The following is a 19,548-nucleotide window of genomic DNA, read 5'->3' as shown; positions in this document are numbered from 1 at the left end:
TTTTTCAAAATAAAACATATTTCGTATTCCGAAATAAATAAAACGGAAATAAGGCAAGTTCTTTCTGTGCGGCCCGGTACCAAATGCCCTGCGGACCGGTACCGGTCCGCGGACCGGCGGTTGGGGACCCCTGCCTTAGAGGACACTCTAGTCCCAAACCACTGTAAATTTCGCCCGAACGCATTGTTGACAATCTTAGTAGTTGTAGTTCTGTTCATATTACCTGTATCAAATAATTTTGTTGGTTGGTGAATGTAATCTGTCTTTTAACTCTTTCAGGCTTACAGTGGACATCTTATCATGTTATCAGGTTACAGGGTGCATGGAAGGGTTAATTAAAGACACTTCCCCAAAAAGCGACATTATTATTCATGTATGTTATTTTTCTGTGTGTATGGCAAATGCAATTACTCTCTCGCTGAGTCTCGCATCTGGCTGTTTTTTTTTTTTGTTCATCAAGGCCTTTGGGAAGTCTCCTGTTTTCACTTCTAAAACGCTACAGTAATTTACCCAGACAATTCATTGGCGTAAGTCATCAAAGAAACAATGCTGAGAATATGAGCGACCCACTTTGTCTTGCCTCATGCATGCTGGTATGAGCAAAATGAGCCAAGTCATTGTTTGTTCAGACTAAGTTCATTTTAGTGGATTCCTTGCCCCACTGTTTAAGATAATTCCAGGGCAAATGTTCAACTTTTATCCACATTGACTAAACAATAGTAGTATTATCAACACTTGAGCCCAACACAAAACATTCCTCACTCCCCTCCCTGCCAGCAAGGGCGAAGACTAAAATGTGCCTGTGTCTGAATCCCCACAGCAGCACCTCCCCTGCTACCCAACAACTCCAAACCCGCTGCAATAATAATCCTCTGATTACTACATCAATTTCTTGTACCCTAATTTCGACAGCAATGTGGCTTTACTACCTGACTTCCCTGTCGTGTTTGGTTTTGTCTACAGTGAAGGGGGGGGGGGGTTGCAAGAAGAGGGCACAGATGTGACCTAAATAAAGAGATTAACTATCCACCTGTTACTGCAGTTTCCAAAATTTGCCAAGTAGGAAAACACACAGGACAAGTTGAGGGAGGGGGGCGGGGGGGGGGTCTTTTATTATTTAATCCATGGTCTTGGTGTTACTAGGCTAACACAGTGCGATTGCCCTTTAAGAGTGGAAAACCCCATGATGCAGCAGAGGATGAATGCCATCACTGCAAAACAGACAGCAGACCCTGCATCATAATTGGGTTGCGAGAGTTATGTGGTGCATATTTTCCTTAGATGATTTTGAAGTGTCAGAGGGGAATTGTGCAAGTGTGTCAACATGTATGGTTTAAGTAGATAGCATTACTTCATTGTATCTGAACACACTTATTCACTGTTTTTCACTTTTATTGAAGTCACAAAGAATTTCAGTGTTGTCCAATATTACCTGAAGAAGGCTGCTGCACAATAGTTGCAGCACAAAAGCTTGGCAAATGGAAACCTACCCAAAATTCAAATTTGTCAATGCAGCAGTTCTGCATTACATGTAACGCAAACTATAGATACTGATTTTGCGCACTGTACACTGAGTAAGAAGAAGCTGTAAATTACATCAACATCGACAGCTGTCTTCTTAAGCAATGTGCAAATATACCATATTTTCTGCACTATAAGGAGCTTTGGAGTATAAGGCACACCTTCAATGAATGGCCTATTTTAAAACTGTATTCATATACAGTATAAGGCACACCGCATTATAAGACTCAGAATAGAAGCTACAATAGTGGCTGTGATTGCGTTATGCATCAACTAGATGGAGCTACGCAAAAGGGAATACAAAACAATCCCGCTTTATTTAGTGCTTTCACAACTGCTGCAGCTGTAAAACAAAGCACTTTACAGAACATTTAAAATACTACGTAAAAGAAACTAAAATATTGATCCATATATAAGGCGCATCGGATTATAAGGCGCACTTGTCAGCTTTTGAGAAAATTGAATGTGCCTTATGATGCCGAAATTATGGGTAATTATTTTTTGTTTTCAGTTTCAATTTGTCAACCAGAGATCACATATTGTATTCAATCTAGTCATGCAATGGGGGACATATACTTCAGGATTGCACTTAAGTAGAATGCTCATTTGTATCTCGGTTTATTGACGTGTTGAGTAACTTTCACTTTTAGACCACTACATTTCCTAAATAAATGAACTGTATACTTTTACTCTGACCTATTTCTCCTAACCATCTTAGTTGCTTGTTACTCTGAAAATCTGAAAAAAAGTGTTTGTTGTCGTAACGCCTGTAAGGTATAGCACAAAGCAGAATAGTCCTGCCTTTACTAATGAGGTGGGGATACTGGTAGGGAGGAGGGCATGAAAATGAGATGCAGGTAACAAGAAAGTCTTTACACTGGCAGTGTGTGTTGCTTTCTGTTCCCTCTTTCTGACTTGAGGCCAGCAGATGTCAGTGGTGCTAATAAGCCAACAACCACATCTTTAACTCCTGACACTTCAGAAGTAAACAAAATAAATAAAAATAACATTTAAACAAAGAAAAACAATCAAAATTAGAACCACTTATTAAAAAAAAGTTCAATCATACTTCCAATATTTACCGGAGTTATCTTTAATGTCGTAAAAATGACTGTTAATAGTTATATTCTGCAAGGTGACTTTAACCCTTTCAGGGACAGCGGTTACTACAGTGGACAGTTTTTCATGTTATCAGGTTACAGGGTGCATGGAAGGGTTGATTTCACCAAAGTTATTTCTGGTAAGTAACTTGTACTTTGAATCAATGATCACTTTCAGGTGCTTTATACAAGACTGCATACAAGTCAACAAAATGGGGAAAAGGTGCGGGTTGCATGTGATGGGTGCATGACATTTTGCTTCGGAGTGAAACATATGCAATAGTTACTGGACACTCACAACGTCTGAAAGAAAAGTTCACACCAATATTACCATGGATATCGATTTTGGAGGCTTGATATAGTAAAAATCCACAAAGGTAAATGACTCAGTTGATAGTGATAAAGGCACAAAGTAGTAATGAGTAATGAAAACAGAAGTGAGTGATGCCATTCAGCAAAGGAGTTGTCGCTGTGGAATGTGAGCCTCCATTCATTCATATGGGTTAAACATGCATTTCTACCATCACAAAGCCCTGCCTTGTCCTCATTGTCACATTGACACATCAGTAAAACACTGTCTTGGACACACACAAACACACACACACACACACACACACACACACACGCACACACACACACACACACACACACACACACGCACACACACACACACACACACACACACAAACACACACACACAAAACAGATATTAACTGTGTAAGAAAATGTCAACCAAAAAAAGTACAGGGACAAAATGTGTTTGTGTAAGTTTGTGGGAGAATGGGGGTGGGAGTGTGGGGGGGTAACTTAACAAAAGTCAAGTCTGTGGAAAAGATAGAATCATAACAGAGTTGAAAGTTCATGATAAGCACAGGGGGTGTGAAGCACACAAGCTTCTGCACAACAGTTCCACAGACTTAACCGGAATGTGTGTTTATGACAACAATGGAAGACAACGTCAAGCGTCATTTAGGTCCACAAAACATTGTTCTTTCAATTCTTTATACAATGGCATTGATTTTCAGTCATTACTCAACTTGTAAACACAAAAAGGATAATGTGCCTTTCTTTTACGACAGTCTCTAGTCTGCACTAAGCTTAACAAGCACTGTGCTAAGGAGGCACCAAGGAAAACAACATTGCTGAAAAACAATGTGTCTATTGTCTTTTTTATAAAGTGAATCACATTTAAGGATCTAAAACATCCCAATCTAGTGTTCTTCACATTTTCCATTAAGCTTTGGTGACTAAACATGACCACTGTCATTGACTCGGTCACCTTGGCTACGATAAATCATAAATTACTGCTGTGTCGTGTGACTGGTGAGTATGTGATTACACAGTGAGAGCATCTGGCTGTCGATGGAAGAAAAAAATAATACCAAATAGTGTCTGAGGTCTACGTGTAATCCTGCCTTCAAAGTTACAGTCTCCCTCCTCCTTCCGCTTTCTCTTTACAGTGAAGGAAATAAATACTTCTCTGTTTTCACATCAAGAACAGGTAAAGGAGATCACAAATAAATACGGACATGGAGGAGGTTACTTGAATTGTGAAAACGTAATAGAGGCGATATGTGCCTCTACCTAAAACTCGCATAAGTAATTGCAGTTTTGGTTTTGACTGCGTGTAAATGGGCGCCGCGTGTGTGCGTGCGTGTCATAAAGGCAACTAGTATTCAACAAAAATTCCAGCAACATGAAAATTGGACACGCCTAGATTCTTGATCACTCATGTTAGATAAACTGTAAAAAAAAAAAAAAACATCCAGTGAGACTGCTTTGGCACGCATTAACGCGCACAAGCACGTATGTGCACAAGCTCTCTCTCGCTTTCCCTTCCTATGGTTTACATAACAATTATGATAAGTCTGCCCCCCGAGGGAGGATGGCTGCATAAAGAGTATCTTTAATCGTTAATAAGACCTTTACATTTATTTTTAACTTGACCTAATGCGTCTGCTCCCTTCTGTCGGTATGCTCAATTGCTCCAAATATATAACTCAAATAATACCAAATAGTGTCTGAGGTCTACGTGTAATCCTGCCTTCAAAGTTACAGTCTCCCTCCTCCTTCCGCTTTCTCTTTACAGTGAAGGAAATAAATACTTCTCTGTTTTCACATCAAGAACAGGTAAAGGAGATCACAAATAAATACGGACATGGAGGAGGTTACTTGAATTGTGAAAACGTAATAGAGGCGATATGTGCCTCTACCTAAAACTCGCATAAGTAATTGCAGTTTTGGTTTTGACTGCGTGTAAATGGGCGCCGCGTGTGTGCGTGCGTGTCATAAAGGCAACTAGTATTCAACAAAAATTCCAGCAACATGAAAATTGGACACGCCTAGATTCTTGATCACTCATGTTAGATAAACTGTAAAAAAAAAAAAAACATCCAGTGAGACTGCTTTGGCACGCATTCACGCGCACAAGCACGTATGTGCACAAGCTCTCTCTCGCTTTCCCTTCCTATGGTTTACATAACAATTATGATAAGTCTGCCCCCCGAGGGAGGATGGCTGCATAAAGAGTATCTTTAATCGTTAATAAGACCTTTACATTTATTTTTAACTTGACCTAATGCGTCTGCTCCCTTCTGTCGGTATGCTCAATTGCTCCAAATATATAACTCAATTTTACCCGTTACCAGATAAACAATGTTGTATAAGTATAGCATACGGTGTTTGCTCTTGTTCAGTGAGGTTCCAGTTCATATCAGTCAAGTATTCCTCAAAATGAACCAAAATCTGTTTGGGAGTAAATGCACTTTTGTTTCTCACTCTTAAAGGAAATGACTTGTTAAAGGGAAGCACACGCTCTTGGCGAAACCTCAGGCTACTCCAAAGGCAGCAGCAACACCATCAAAATAACAAATAAATATCTGCAGTCACTTCCTTACCAGTTGAAACACCGTTGAAGCCCGCAGCATACGCACACAAAAAAAAAAAAAAAAAAAAAAAAACGGTGCGTCGTTCCAAAAAGCATATGTCAAGAGTCCGGATCCAGTCAAGGTAAACATGGATTGTTTAGTATTGCGTGTCTTCCCTTGAAGCCCAAAAAATATTATCTGTTGTAGATTCCTGTCTCCTGATGTTGTGGAAGAGTACAGGTTCCTCTCACACTCCACTCGGAGTGTGTCCTTCTGGTCTCTGCCGTTTCACCGATGCTGCCTTCACTGCACTGCGGAAAGTTTACCATCTTAAAGTACAGTCGGATTGAGTGGCAGGAGAACCGTCGAAGAATATGATCGTTTGAAGATGTCCGAAATAAATTTAACACTGGGCAGTTGGCACTTTGATTAGACTGTGCTTGGCATTATAGTTACTAAAGCCATGAATCGAAAGGATTTCATACCGCTCCCTTCCCCTAAACACGCAGCGGGAGGCTAAATTGTACCAAGTGTCAATATGTCCATCCATCTATGTATTTATACAGCTATATAGCTATTTAATAGACAGCAAATTGCAACTACAGTTGGCCTTGTGATGAAACATTTGACGTCTATTATCTGTTGTGAAGCAGTTAACATAAAAATGTCTGAGCCTGGAGCGGTTCAATGAATGCATCACAAACTGAAAGGAGCCCTGAGCGAGACTTGACGCTATAATGGCGTGTAACATAAAGTTTGTCACCCAACTAAATAGCTGTGGACAATGACTCACTTACACGTGGTCAATTATGTATTCATTTCATTCCATTTCTTCGGAATGATCGGCCTGCCCGATTCTATCAGGCGGCTCTGACTGTGGGCAATTGTCCACTTTGTACTTACAGTAATTAATACGGCAGGGGTAGGCTACTGGCAGCCCGCGGGCCGTAAGTGGCCCACTTCCACAGTCTGAGTGGCCCCCAATTCATGAATATGTTTCCACTATAGTGGACCGATGCATGGTAACAGCTTGGCATGCACGGTTTTCTTTTGATATTTAATTGTTGTTGTTGTTGTTGTTGTTGTTTGTGTTTTTGGCCAACCCCCGTTTTTTTGTTGTTTGTCAGCATGTTTTGAATAATATTTTGAGTTTTTACAACAACACCAACAACAAAATTCCCAGTTTTCCCAAAGCATGTCAGTGGGCATCCCAGTTATTTTTGCTATTTGTGGGCTGGGACATGTATTTTGCTATATTTGAAATGGTATTTTTGTAATGCATCTGGTTAGGAAGTGCATGGTCCTATGAGGACCCCAGTGGCACTGACGGAAAAATTGTGGTGCTTGTATCATGTAAGTTGCTCACCTCTGTGCAACATATCATAAAACCAAAACACCATAATCACTGTTACACACACAAACACATACAATTTTACCCATTATGTGAGTGTCTATGCATGTGCTTACTCACACACACAGATACATAAATGTGTACAGTATACGTATGTATGTGTACAAAGACCCACAAACACAGCACATACATGTTATGTAATATCTAATCATATACAAGTGGACAATATTGTTGTTACCCTTCTGTTAATGAAAGAAAAAAAACAGTGGTCACAGAAATGAGGTAATAAATACAAATTTAATGAATATGAACCAATGAAAATCAGACAATACTTTGGAATTGTGGTTCAATAGAATTATTTTCACACAATTAACTCATGAAACAGGGCAGCCCGGTGGACTAGTGGTTAGCGCTTTGACCTCACAGTGCAGAGGTACCGGGTTCCATTCCAGCTCCGGCCTTCCTGTGTGGGGTTTGCATGTTCTCCCCATGCCTGCGTGGGTTTTCTCGGGGTACTCCTCCCACATTCCAAAAACATGTATGACAGGCTGATTGAACACTCCAAATTGACTCGAGGTGTGAGTGTGAGCGTGGATGGTTGTTCGTCTTTGTGTGCCCTGCGATTGGCTGGTACCCCCCACCCCACCCCCGCGCGACCCTTGTGAGGATGAAGCGGATCAGAAAATGGATGGATGGATCACTCATGAAACAGGCCTGAACAAAAGATAGAAGGCTTAACTTTTTTTTAACTTTGTGAGACAATCACAGCAAGTATATGTCTACTTAAAAAAATATCTGGATACAGATGAACAGATGATTATTTTGTGCAACCACTTGACAAAATAAAATTGAGTAAATTAAGCACCATTTTTTTCAGTACAGAGATGTTCAGTAGAATTTCATTTGTTCAATTTTTATATTGTCTGAGGGTATGTTTAAGGTTGTTTTGGGTTATTTTTTAAGATTGGTATATGTAAATCCATCCAACCATCCATTTTCTAATCCGCTTTATCCTCACAAGGGTCGCGGGGCGTGCTGGAGCCTATCCCAGCTGTCTTTGGGCAGTAGGTGGGGGACACCCTGAATAGGTTGACAGCCAATCGCAGGGCACACATGGACAAACAACCATCAGCGTTCACACTCACACCCAGGGACAATTTAGAGTGTTCCATTCACCTGCCACGCATGTTTTTGGAATGTGGCAGGAAACCAGAGCACCCAGAGAAAACCCACACAGGCATGGGAGAACATGCAAACTCCACACAGGAAAGCCGGAGCCGGAATCGAACCCTGCACCTTTGCACTGTGAGGCTGATGTGCTAAACAGTCGTCCACCGTGCCGTGCCACATGTATTTAAATTTCATATAAAATTTCCATCCATTTGAATGAAACATTCAACAAAAGGACCAATACACCTTACATGCTGTTCAACATGCTTGCCAAACGTAAAAAGAATGAGATGTGTAATATCACTAAACCCAAAGTGTTTTCATTTTTCACCATAACTTATTCTTTTGCAGTTTTATCTCACTGTTTTGTGGGGTTTCTCGCTGTTTTTCTTCCTTGCAAGTTGGAGCAGTCAAAAAATGAACAGTAGGGTCTCATTGGTTAATTGACTCTGATGCCCATGCACTACTCTGACAGTGTGTGTGTTCTGAGAGACAGAGTGTGTTCCTTCTTCATTAATTTCCAAATTCAGCATGAACTGTTTCCATATGGACTGCCTGACACACGGGTGCACCGTGTCCCCAGTTGGAGCATCTAGAGCACGCACCAGCACTCCGTTTTGGATGCACTCTGAATAACTGAACAACACTTTGGACCAACATTCTAAGCAAGCCTTAAGGCTTCTTCTTGTTTCAGCTCTTATATACTCGGGGTTCACCTTGGAAATGTCTTGTAAGGTAACATACCTAAAATAACTAAAGCGAGGCGATTAATTAGTTCATGTTTGCCTCAAGCCTCATGAGAAGCAGGCAGAAAGGGGTTAAACTGACTTGCTTGGAAGACTGGAATTTCTGGAGAAACAAGGAAGATAACTGTGATAAAGTACATGAAAACACAGACTCATCCGACTGAGAAAACAAAAAGAGCATGCACATTCGATGGCACTCAAACAAGTATAGTTCTGCAGAGTGTCTGTACTGTGGTCATAAGTAATAACTGTCACTCCACAGTTACTGTAAGGGGTATTTTGCAAAAGGCTTGTTTACTCAGCATATGCGCAATAAAAGCGAGAGAGCGAGAGCTAGATAAAGAGAGAAAGAGAGAGACAGGAAGACCGGTTGAGAGAAACGTGTTTCAGATTGCTGATGCCAGTGACTTAGGAGACATACGTCTTATCAGTGACCAACCTTTAAATTGTAACAGGAGGCAGAATGTGTTTTTGCACTCGACCAGGGTTCACGCACGTGTGTGTGCGTGGGCCTGTGTGTGCGTGTGTGTGCGTGCGTGCGTGCGTGCGTGCGTGCGTGTGTGTGTGTGTGTGTGTGTGTGCGCGCGCGTGTGTGCGCGCGTGTGTGTGTGTGTGTGTGTGTGTGTGTGTGTGTTAGGACTGCCAAGATTCGTCGACCAGTCACGATGACACCAACAATCAAAAGCGACAAATTATTAATAGTCGAGTTGTTTATTTAGACATTTATTTATTTGCGGTTTTCCTGTTGAACCTGTGATGTCTCCTGCTTTTCCCACTGGCTGTAAAAAACGAAAATATATGTTTTGTCGATGTTTTTTCAGAAGCTGATCAGTCGTTATTTATTTGCAGAATACACACAAATTCAAGTGCGAGGATATTGATGAATCATGTTACACAAACTGGTGCTTACGCACGTCAGTAAATGAGAGCCATTGTGCCCTACTGCTGTGTTGTATGAGCTGTTTGCAATGTATTTAATACAATAGAAATGTTTTGAATACAAATTTTGTGATGGCTTTTTTTTCAGGTAGTGAGGCAGGTGGATTTTTTTTCTCACCTACAATCGTGTTGGCATGAACACTCAATAGTGGTCATCTAAACACTTTACACTGTTGTTATTGCTGCACAGTCAACACTACATTTTGTTGCAGTAACACACAATTGGATGTTAACATTTAACATTTCAATCAATGTTACTTTAACACTCGTGTGGATGCATATATGCACTTTGCTTTTCACACCAGCAGGTTTGCAGTGTCGTCACCCAATTCTTTCTCTCCTTGCAGTCTGTATCAGAAAACAGATACTGTACTTACTAACTCGTTATAAGTCAGCAGGCTTTATAGAATTGCTCTCTCTCTCTCTCTCTCTCTCTCTCTCTCTCTCTCTCTCTCTCTCTCTCTCCATCATCCCCCACTTCCGGTCTGTATAAATGTTAAGGCGCAACAAACGCCAAGGTGTCCTCTCTCTGTTTCCTCTGGAATCCATCAGTGAAGAAGCTATCTGTCGTTAGCAGTCCTTATCTCGGCTGGCCGCTCATAGCATTTTAGAAAGCATACCCGGGTGAATTCTCACCTTTATAAAATGAAAGGTTTGAAAATTCTACATGAGCAATTGCCCCTACACAAGTAGCACACATTTAAGATTCATCCATACATTTGCACCTGATAGCGTGCCTAGCTGCTTGTACATGCATTGCAGACACAAGCACACCTCAGGGCAAATCTTTGAAAAGCTACCTGTGGTATCAAGCACAATAATGTGTTCTGCTCTAGCCAAGTGCTGCATTAACAAAGAGATATCGGTGCACTTTGCATTATATCAATGCATCACAGAATTTACTCAGAGCAGATCACGGGCCTTCTTGCGTGGTGATGCACCGGAGTCAAGCTCACATCACGCATGTTTATTTTGTTGTTGTCATTTTGAAAATTTCCAAAAGGTTCCACCAATGCCATTTTTTGTAAGGGATTAGCGGTGTTCCGTTAGGGGTTAGGCTGCTGTGACAAGCATCTTACGGTGACTGACACCTTCAGCCCCCTTGTGTTCAATTAGCTTGTAGTGCATTAGAAATTGCAGGCTAATTGTCAGCTGGCAAACGAGTGCAAGACAAGCGCTCATGTTGATACCTCAGGGAGAGGATGAGAGTGTGGAAACTGTGTGTGCAGGGGGAGTTCACTTTGCTATGAACCCAGAGTATGAGAGCATGCATGCGGTATGTATGCTGTGAATAGTCTTTAGTACTGTCCACGTATTGGCATACTGCATTCAATATTTACAGGATATCACATTACCGTTGAACAACATAACAACACTTCCTTTTGATCTCAGTTGCCATGTGTCATTGACTTGTGTGGTTGACTTGAGCCCCGGACAGAATTAATTTGAAATACCGGTAGGTAAACTGAGACATTCACATGAAGTGCAAATTCAGTAAAACTGTAGACCTGAGATTAGATGCGTATTTTTTGTTTTTTTTGTCATAGTTTTCTTTTTCCAACATGACTCAAAATTGCTGCTCTCTTACTCGATCGTCTTGATTTTTTTTTCTCATGAGTTCCAGGATTTTGTCCATTTCCAAGCTTTCTCACCTCTCATCTTTTTGAAACACTCACATCTCTTTTATTTTTAGCCTCTTCCCATCTCCAGTCTTTGTCCACCTTTCCTTTCCCATCTTATCACATTCCATAGGGTGGGGAGGGGAAGTGAGGCTGTATCCACCCACATGAGCGATCATCGTTCTATTCATGCTATTTTAGCAGTGCCAAGCTCTCAGATGGCCCACAGCCTCCACCTGCAAAAAAAAAACAAAACAAAAAAAAAAAACAAACAAAAAAACATACATGACTCAAAATTGCTGCTCTCTTACTCGATCGTCTTGATTTTTTTTTTCTCATGAGTTCCAGGATTTTGTCCATTTCCAAGCTTTCTCACCTCTCATCTTTTTGAAACACTCACATCTCTTTTATTTTTAGCCTCTTCCCATCTCCAGTCTTTGTCCACCTTTCCTTTCCCATCTTATCACATTCCATAGGGTGGGGAGGGGAAGTGAGGCTGTATCCACCCACATGAGCGATCATCGTTCTATTCATGCTATTTTAGCAGTGCCAAGCTCTCAGATGGCCCACAGCCTCCACCTGCAAAAAAAAAAAACAAACAAAAAAACATCTGAAAAGTTGTTGCAGCACTGAATCTTCGTCAAGTCAAGTGCATACATGATGGCAATACATCACTGTGCAAACATAATTACAATTCGCTAATAGCTGATTCATCAACAACAGGGAGGACAGAGGTATATTGTTTAATCAAAGTATTAGTCCAAGCTGTGTACAATGTGTGAAGCAGGAAACGAATGATGAAAAGTCTAGGTATAAAGGGAAGGTAGATGATTGAAACGTCACAGGTTGTGCTCTGTTGTTAATATAGTTAGGTGGCGCAATCGTGCAATAATAACATCATAATCCCATCTGGAATGAGAAACTGGGGCTGTGCTCGACAGTGATTGAGGCCATTTCCTGTGTATTGTATGTGTGTGTGTGAGTGAGTGAGTGAGACTGAGAAAGAGAGAGAGAGAGAGAGAGAGAGAGAGAGAGAGAGAGAGAGAGAGAGAGAGAGAGAGAGAGTTTGTGTGTCTCTGGTAGTGCATTTTAAACAGCTGTGACTGCAGGAGGCAGATACAGGATCATACTGTAGCGCTGACATTGTCTTTAGTGCTCCTCCTCTTCCTCCTTCACCCTCCCCTACGCTCTGTCTTCATCTCAGCAGAATTATCGCCACAAACGCACGCACGCACTCACGCACACACACACACACACAACACACGCACACGCACACGCACGCACACGCACACGCACACGCACGCACGCACGCACGCGCGCGCACACAAACACGCACACGCACGCACTCACGCGCACACACACACACACACGCACACACACACACACACACACACACGCACACACACACACGCCAGTCGAACCAGTGTGATTATAGGCACCCACAATCACATTCAATGCAAGGGATGTGAAAAAAGCACATATAACTATTCAAGAGAATAGATGACCCTCTTTCATGTAAAAAAAATGCAAACACATACTTTTAAGCTTATTTACAGGCAGATGTGTGTGAGAAAATGGATGTCGGGAAAGAGGCAACAAACAACCACTGAGCGGCACAAATATTATCATCATCAAATCATGTCATTCTGTGGGTGTATTACACTTTTTCAGCTCCAATAAGAATGTCCTATGTCGTAAAAGGAAAAACTGGAAAATAGTTGTGGTTTATCCTCGCCACACATGATTTATTTTACAAGTGACGACTCTTTCAAATACAGCTGTCACAAGGAAAGTCAAAAATATCCCGGGTGAAGCCTCGTACTGTACATCCCACACAGGGAAGGCTCTGTGTGTCCTCATATTTCAAAGAGTGTGTGTGTGTATGTGATGGAGGGCACGAATGGGCGCCATCACATATCGTCAATATTGCATACAATTCATTGACTACAAACATGGGGTTGGATACATTTCCAATGAAAAATAAAACAAAAATGACCGAACTTTACACACAAAATAATGTTAAATACAATTTTATCATTACCGCAGCCCATGTTGACTCTATGTAAAATCCTCTTAATGTGTTCTTGACATTTAATGTCTTATATGAATGATTTCCTTCATTGAAAGCTGCCATATCAGAGGAGTGTGTTTTCCGTGATGATGGTGTCAAAATTAACACCCTGCCCCAGATATGTTGCCAATCTGACATTGCGTCTGACATTGAACGCGATGACAGACAACTGCTCAGAGGCATGTGATGAGTATGCTGGGAAAGCTGGTCTAGACTTGAGGCCATGCACCATATGATATTGATTAGCTTTTGTTTGCCTATCTCTGCTGCTCCTTGCCCTGAAGGAATTAGCTCGGGTTATTGTTTAAAAGTGCAGCGCTGTTACTCACATTGGCCAAACTCTCCAAGTGGTACAATGACACAACAGCGCAAAACATTTCCTAATTGGCTTTGATCACACCATGTGTTGCAAACATCTAACTGACAAAGAGATGATTTGGTTCATTTTACGCTACAATTTGAAGTGAGTGTGAGGTCCTGAAAATGAGATGAGTGTTCCTACCTTGACTTTTTGACACTTTTCAAAGAATTCTGAATGAATGAAATGAATGCCATGGCTCAGATGACCCTGGTGTTTAGCCCTGTAATGCCTGACCAATCAAGGAATAGCCAGAAAAATCAGATTTTTGGGAACTAAGATGTTCATTAACCCTTATAACAAAATCCACAAAAATATTTTTGCCATATCATGTTGTTTTACATATTTACATCACATTTATAAGCATTATGTCGATTACATCTGAAAATGATAATTTGGGGAAAATAATATTTTAAACCTGCAGTATCAAATTTGATACAGATTATTTAATGTAATATAAAGAATGAGTTACATAATGATAATGCATGTATCAAATATGATACAAATAGCATTGTAGAGTTAGGTTAGATCGAAGTGCCTGAACGTTTGGTCAGTCAGTAATAAATATTGAATGATTTATTTTGGTGAAGTAAGGCAGCAAATGCGTTTACCTGTGGTACTGTGCGAAAGTCCATAGCCACCATTGAATGTGTTACTTCAACCACGCTTTAAGGCCTGTACACTATAACTAAAATAGGAATCTGAAAGAATGCCTGTTCTTTATGTTGCATATAGGCTGGCGAGTGTCGCCATCATGATTCCAGAATAGGTTAGATACGTTTTATAGATCCCCAAAAGAAATTCCACCTTATTCATTATTTTATTCTTTCTTTACACAGTTCCTTACCGTACCACATTAATCTAAATACGTTAGTCTAATAGTGTAGTCGGCCCAAGTATTCATCAAAAACAAACAGAAGATATTTATTATTGTAAGACGCTGTAACATTATGCACAGTCTGAAAATCAACTTCTTTTTCAGTTGACGCCATTTTCTGCATCCTCTCTTCTCACACCTTCTGCCTTTTTGTCTTCCTTCATGACATCTATCAACCTTTTCTTCGGTCTCCCTTATAGCTCTCATGTTGGTATCTCTTGGTGCGGCGAATAATTGGGAATGTAGTGAATTTCGGGTTTTCGTCAGAGTTCATAAACGCTTGTAAAAGGTTCCAAAGCACACAAAAAACACAAATACAGCAGCTCTTTTGCCTCTCAAATTGTTTGTTCCAACCAATTCGTCCCACAGTTCCCTGACTGGGCTCTGAACGCCCTCTGTGTCTGCGCAGAGCAATTCGCTGTCTTCCAGAAATACACAGGTGTGGTTTAAAAATACGCGAATCATGATATGTGAAACATTTATTTATTTCTATCACTCAACAACAACACACTATGATACAATACAATACAATGCATGCTGATTTATATCGCGCTTTCACAACAGCGGCAGCTGTAACAAAGCGCTTAACAAAACAGTTAACATAAAGTATCATAACATTCTTCATTTTTTGCTACATGTAATTGTAGGTCATTGTTTATGGAGGTATAGGAGTTAGCTGACATTTTTTTTTCGAGCTTGGAAAAATTTCAGACCGTCAGAGACAGCGCCAATGTCTTTTGCTTAAATTGGAGATGCGAGCTGCTGTTTCAGGTGCATATGTTCATATTAAAGCCATTATTGTATGCTAAATTGACTGGATTCCCATTAACATAACTCTTATTGGGACACAAAGAGAGGGATAAGAAAAGAAAGGATATTCAAAGTATTCCCAAAAGTCAATTTCTTACTGTGTTTTACATGTTGTGCATGGAATTTCGTATAAAAGTCACTAAAAAAATAAGTCCACGGTTCATCTTTGGTATTTTAGTACTCGCTATAGGAGCCTGGTTTACTCGAGAAAAAAAAAAAATCAGATTGTTTATGTGTATGCAAGTGCTGCTGTGTAAAAATGTATTGTTGTATTCCCCCAGATATTTGTCGGCTTCCAGTATGTTCCTTCTATGATTCCATTGTTTCATCATCGACTTTCCTCAAAGTGTTCTGTTTTGCTTTCATAAATGTGGGAATGAAAACTACATTAATATGTACAAAAAGCGGAATTTATTGTGCTTGGCTGAGAGCTCAGCAACCCTAAACCTCTGATCCTAGAATTACTCCTGACAAGCAGTTTTGAAAAGGGAGGGATGATATATATTTTCCTTTCTGAATATCATGTTATGAATATAACGTATCAGTGTGTGAACTCATGAAATATGACCTTCCTTTAGCTCAACATTATGTCTGCATATAGGTACAGTATAGTAAATACACACCTCATAGTAAATCTAATTAATTCTACTTCTTGCAATTGCTTGAAATTGTTGTTTTGCAGTTCACAGGAAAACATGAAACACAACACGCATTTTCAACTCATAATTTTAATCTGTGTGTGTGTGTGTGTGTGTGTGTGTGTGTGTGTGTGTGTGTGTGTGTGTGTGTGTGTGTGTGTGTGTGTATTTTCATCATACTACTCTACGTTGTGTTTGACTTTCCTACTCATGCCATAGACAGCTGTTGTTTGCAGTGTCCCAAGCGCTCAAACCCACTTTGTAATTAGTCCGTCTTAACTGTTAAGAGGTGGGCGGTGAGGGGGGTTTGCACTACCAGCATAATCAGATTCTACCCACCCCCAACCATATTTAAACACACTCAAACATGCATGCGCGCACACACACAAACAGAGACACGCGCGCGCACACACAGGGCATTAACATTTGGCACAACCGAGACTTTAAAATGTGCTCTTTTGGAAATAGACCTTAGCTGTGTGTTTGTGAGTAGCTTCTCAAAGTCAAGTCATCAAACGTATCACAGCTTACATATGAAACCTGTTGCCACAAGAAAAAAAAAAGTTAACTTTTATCAAACAAACTGGAAAATGCAGCAACAATAAACCCCAATGAATAGTATCGTATTAAGATGAAGATTTTCTGTGTTGTTATGAGGATATTCAATCTGTAATTTTAATTTAAAAACAAGGGCTTTGAGTGAAGCAATACGAGATGGCACGGCAACGTATTTCCCCACATAGGGAGGGGGATGGGTGTTTTTGAACTGTCCCTCCTCCTTCTTCCTTTGTCTTTTTGCACTATCTTTCCTCACATCTTTGTTCAGTGGCTGCCCAGCTAACATAAACCAGTACCAATCACTGAATGAAAGCCCAAACTGATTGGTTGAAAATGGCTGGAAAGTAGTAAATGTGCTTTTGTCACCGCTTCAAATTTAAGAACTTTATTTAGATACTGTGGAGATGTTGTCATGTGGGGTAGGGGGGGGGGGAGCGTCCTGTTGTTGGCAGCCAATTGTAGTTTGTGTGATAGGGTGAATAAGTCAATACAGAAACAGCTGGTTCCTTTTATTTTTCAAAGTTTAAATTATAAACTCATGGAAAGTAAATAGAAGCTATGTCTTTATGATAACCCTTGTAAACCCTAATAGTATGTAACTTTTTTATTTTAAATCATTTTTTTATCTGTTACATAACAAACAATATGTGTACAAGAATTAAGGAAGTTCATCATGGGCCTTACCTGCCTTTTGCCCTCTAATCCATCAATGGCATACTGCATGTGGCTGCGGTGCAACTCTTGATTTAATACCAATGACGGATTGACAATATTTCTTTATCTACATGCTGTGGTCAGGTAGGAATAGACAGCCATTCGACTCCAAGCTCTTTCTTTCCCAGCTCCCTCAGAATGTATCCACTCCCCTCATTTGTAAATCACTTCAAAGCATGACAAATATGCATTGGAAGTTCAAGAGTTTCCCCACTTGAGAGCATTTGCAAATCTCTCATTCATACGCTTCTCTGATTCACAACTGCATTGTGCTAACTGGACATCTACAATACAGTATCTTGGTGAAAATTCGCTGTCACTCTCAATCTGTAGATGAAATATTTACTGGAACAAAGAACCAGTGAGAAGGGGGTCTCTTTGTTTTCTTAATTGCCTTCATATAAAATGGTGTTATCTGTTTCAGTTGGGGGAGTTGTTGCATTGTTGTGTGGCTAATCACATTCAGTGTTTCTGTTTACTGGTTAAAAAAATAAAAGAGAGTTCTATGGTTGCAAAGTGATTTCACAACAGTGAATCTGTTCTACTGAAAGCAAAACAAAAGACTCTTGTCCACAACACTAATCCCATAGTAACATTTTGGCCACAGACTGGGAATTACTGAATATTTCAACCATGTGATAGGTCATCAGGCATGGTTGTACACCATTTATTTGTTTTGGATCATGGTGAGAAAGAAGATAAAGACATGTTTTACACTGACAATTGAGTTGGAAACACATTTCAGCATGCACAGGAATGCAGGAAAAGGTACGGGTCATGAGACCTACAACAATTCTGAATGTGTTGCATTCCATGTCAAATGACAATAATCCATGACAAAGTTAATCACTTGCTTACCACCACAAAAAGTATATTTAAAGTGCAACACTTTTTCAGGCTCAAATGAATTGAGTTACTGACAGATTTTTCTTATATATATAAAAAAAAAAAAATCCTCGTCTCACCCCCCTCGGGTGGTGTCCATCCCTCATTCAGCTCGGGTCCTCTACCAGAGGCCAGGAAGCTTGAGGGTTCTGCGCAGTATCCTTGCTGTTCCCAGCACTGCACATTTCTGGACTGAGATGTCCGATGTTGTTCCCGGGATCTGTTGCAACTCATCTAGTTTGGGGGTCACTGCCCCGAGTGCTCCGACCACCACAGGCACGACTGTCAACTTTACCTTCCAGGCTCTCTCCAGCTCCTCTCTGAGCCCTTGGTATTTCTCGAGTTTCTCTTTTTTTTGCACAGATGTTTCGGTAGACTATGCCAGCCACCTGGTTATGGCGTTCCATGTAGGCTTTCCCTGCCAGCATTTTACACCCTGCAGTTATGTGTTGGATCGTCTCAGGTGCCTCTTTGCACAACCTACACCTTGGGTCTTGTCTGGTGTGGTATATCTGGGCCTCAATGGCTCTGGTGCTCAGGGCCTGCTCCTGAGCAGCCAGGATGAGTGCCTCTGTGCTGTCCTTCAGGCCAGCCCTCTCTAGCCACTGATAGGACTTCTTGAGATCAGCCACTTCAGTTATGGTCCGGTGGTACATCCCGTGTAGGGGCTTGTCCTCCCATGATGGTCCCTCTTCCAGCACCTCATCCTCTGTTCCCCATTGTCTGAGGCATTCTCTGAGTACGTCATCCATTGGAGCCTTCTCCTTGATGTATTCATGGAGCTTGGATGTTTCATCCTGGACAGTGGCTCTCACACTCACTAGTCCCCGGCCTCCTTCCTTTCGGCTTGCATACAGTCTCAGGGTGCTGGATTTGGGATGGAACCCTCCATGCATGGTTAGAAGCTTTTCGGGTCTTAACGTCCGTGGTCTGAATCTCTTCCTTTGGGCGAGATGCGATATATATATACAGTAGATATATAGATATAGATAGATAGATATACCACGGGATCTTTGCTCAGTCATTCTCCACCACCTCTGGAGGTGTTTTATACACACACACACACACACACACACACACACACACACACACACTCACTGCCATATATATGTGTGTGTGTGTGTGTGTGTGTGTGTGTGTGTGTGTGTATGAAACATAGCAATATATATAAATGTAGCAATATATATAGCAGAGGCAGACATTTGGCTAACGATTGACTTGCTCTTGGTGCATGTAAAATGTGAGATGTCACAGTGAATAGTGAAAATGAATCAAGAAAAATCTCTCTCTCTCTCTCTCTCTCTCTCTCTCTCTCTCTCTCTCT

The 19,548-nt window shown here is 40.9% G+C and overlaps 1 protein-coding gene across 5 annotated transcripts in view; it reads right to left on the bottom strand.

The window, feature by feature from the left end:
* Window positions 1-6,045, bottom strand: part of LOC109529671 (zinc finger protein 516) — a 50,250-nt gene extending 44,205 nt beyond the window's left edge. For 2 of the 5 annotated variants that reach the window (XM_019893056.1, XM_019893055.1), the window contains exon 1: window positions 5,519-6,045. The gene's annotated coding sequence lies outside the window, so the exon portion shown is untranslated. The remainder of the gene's footprint in view (window positions 1-5,518) is intronic. The other 3 variants (XM_019893052.1, XM_019893054.1, XM_019893057.1) reach the window with 2 other exon arrangements.
* Between the last annotated feature and the right edge of the window lie 13,503 nt (window positions 6,046-19,548).

Source organism: Hippocampus comes, unplaced genomic scaffold (assembly GCF_001891065.2).
Source record: "Hippocampus comes isolate QL1 unplaced genomic scaffold, H_comes_QL1_v1.1 scaffold94, whole genome shotgun sequence".
Taxonomy (NCBI): Eukaryota; Metazoa; Chordata; class Actinopteri; order Syngnathiformes; family Syngnathidae; genus Hippocampus; species Hippocampus comes.
Note: the sequence above shows the minus strand (reverse complement) of the source record. Positions and strands in the feature narration are given on the sequence as shown.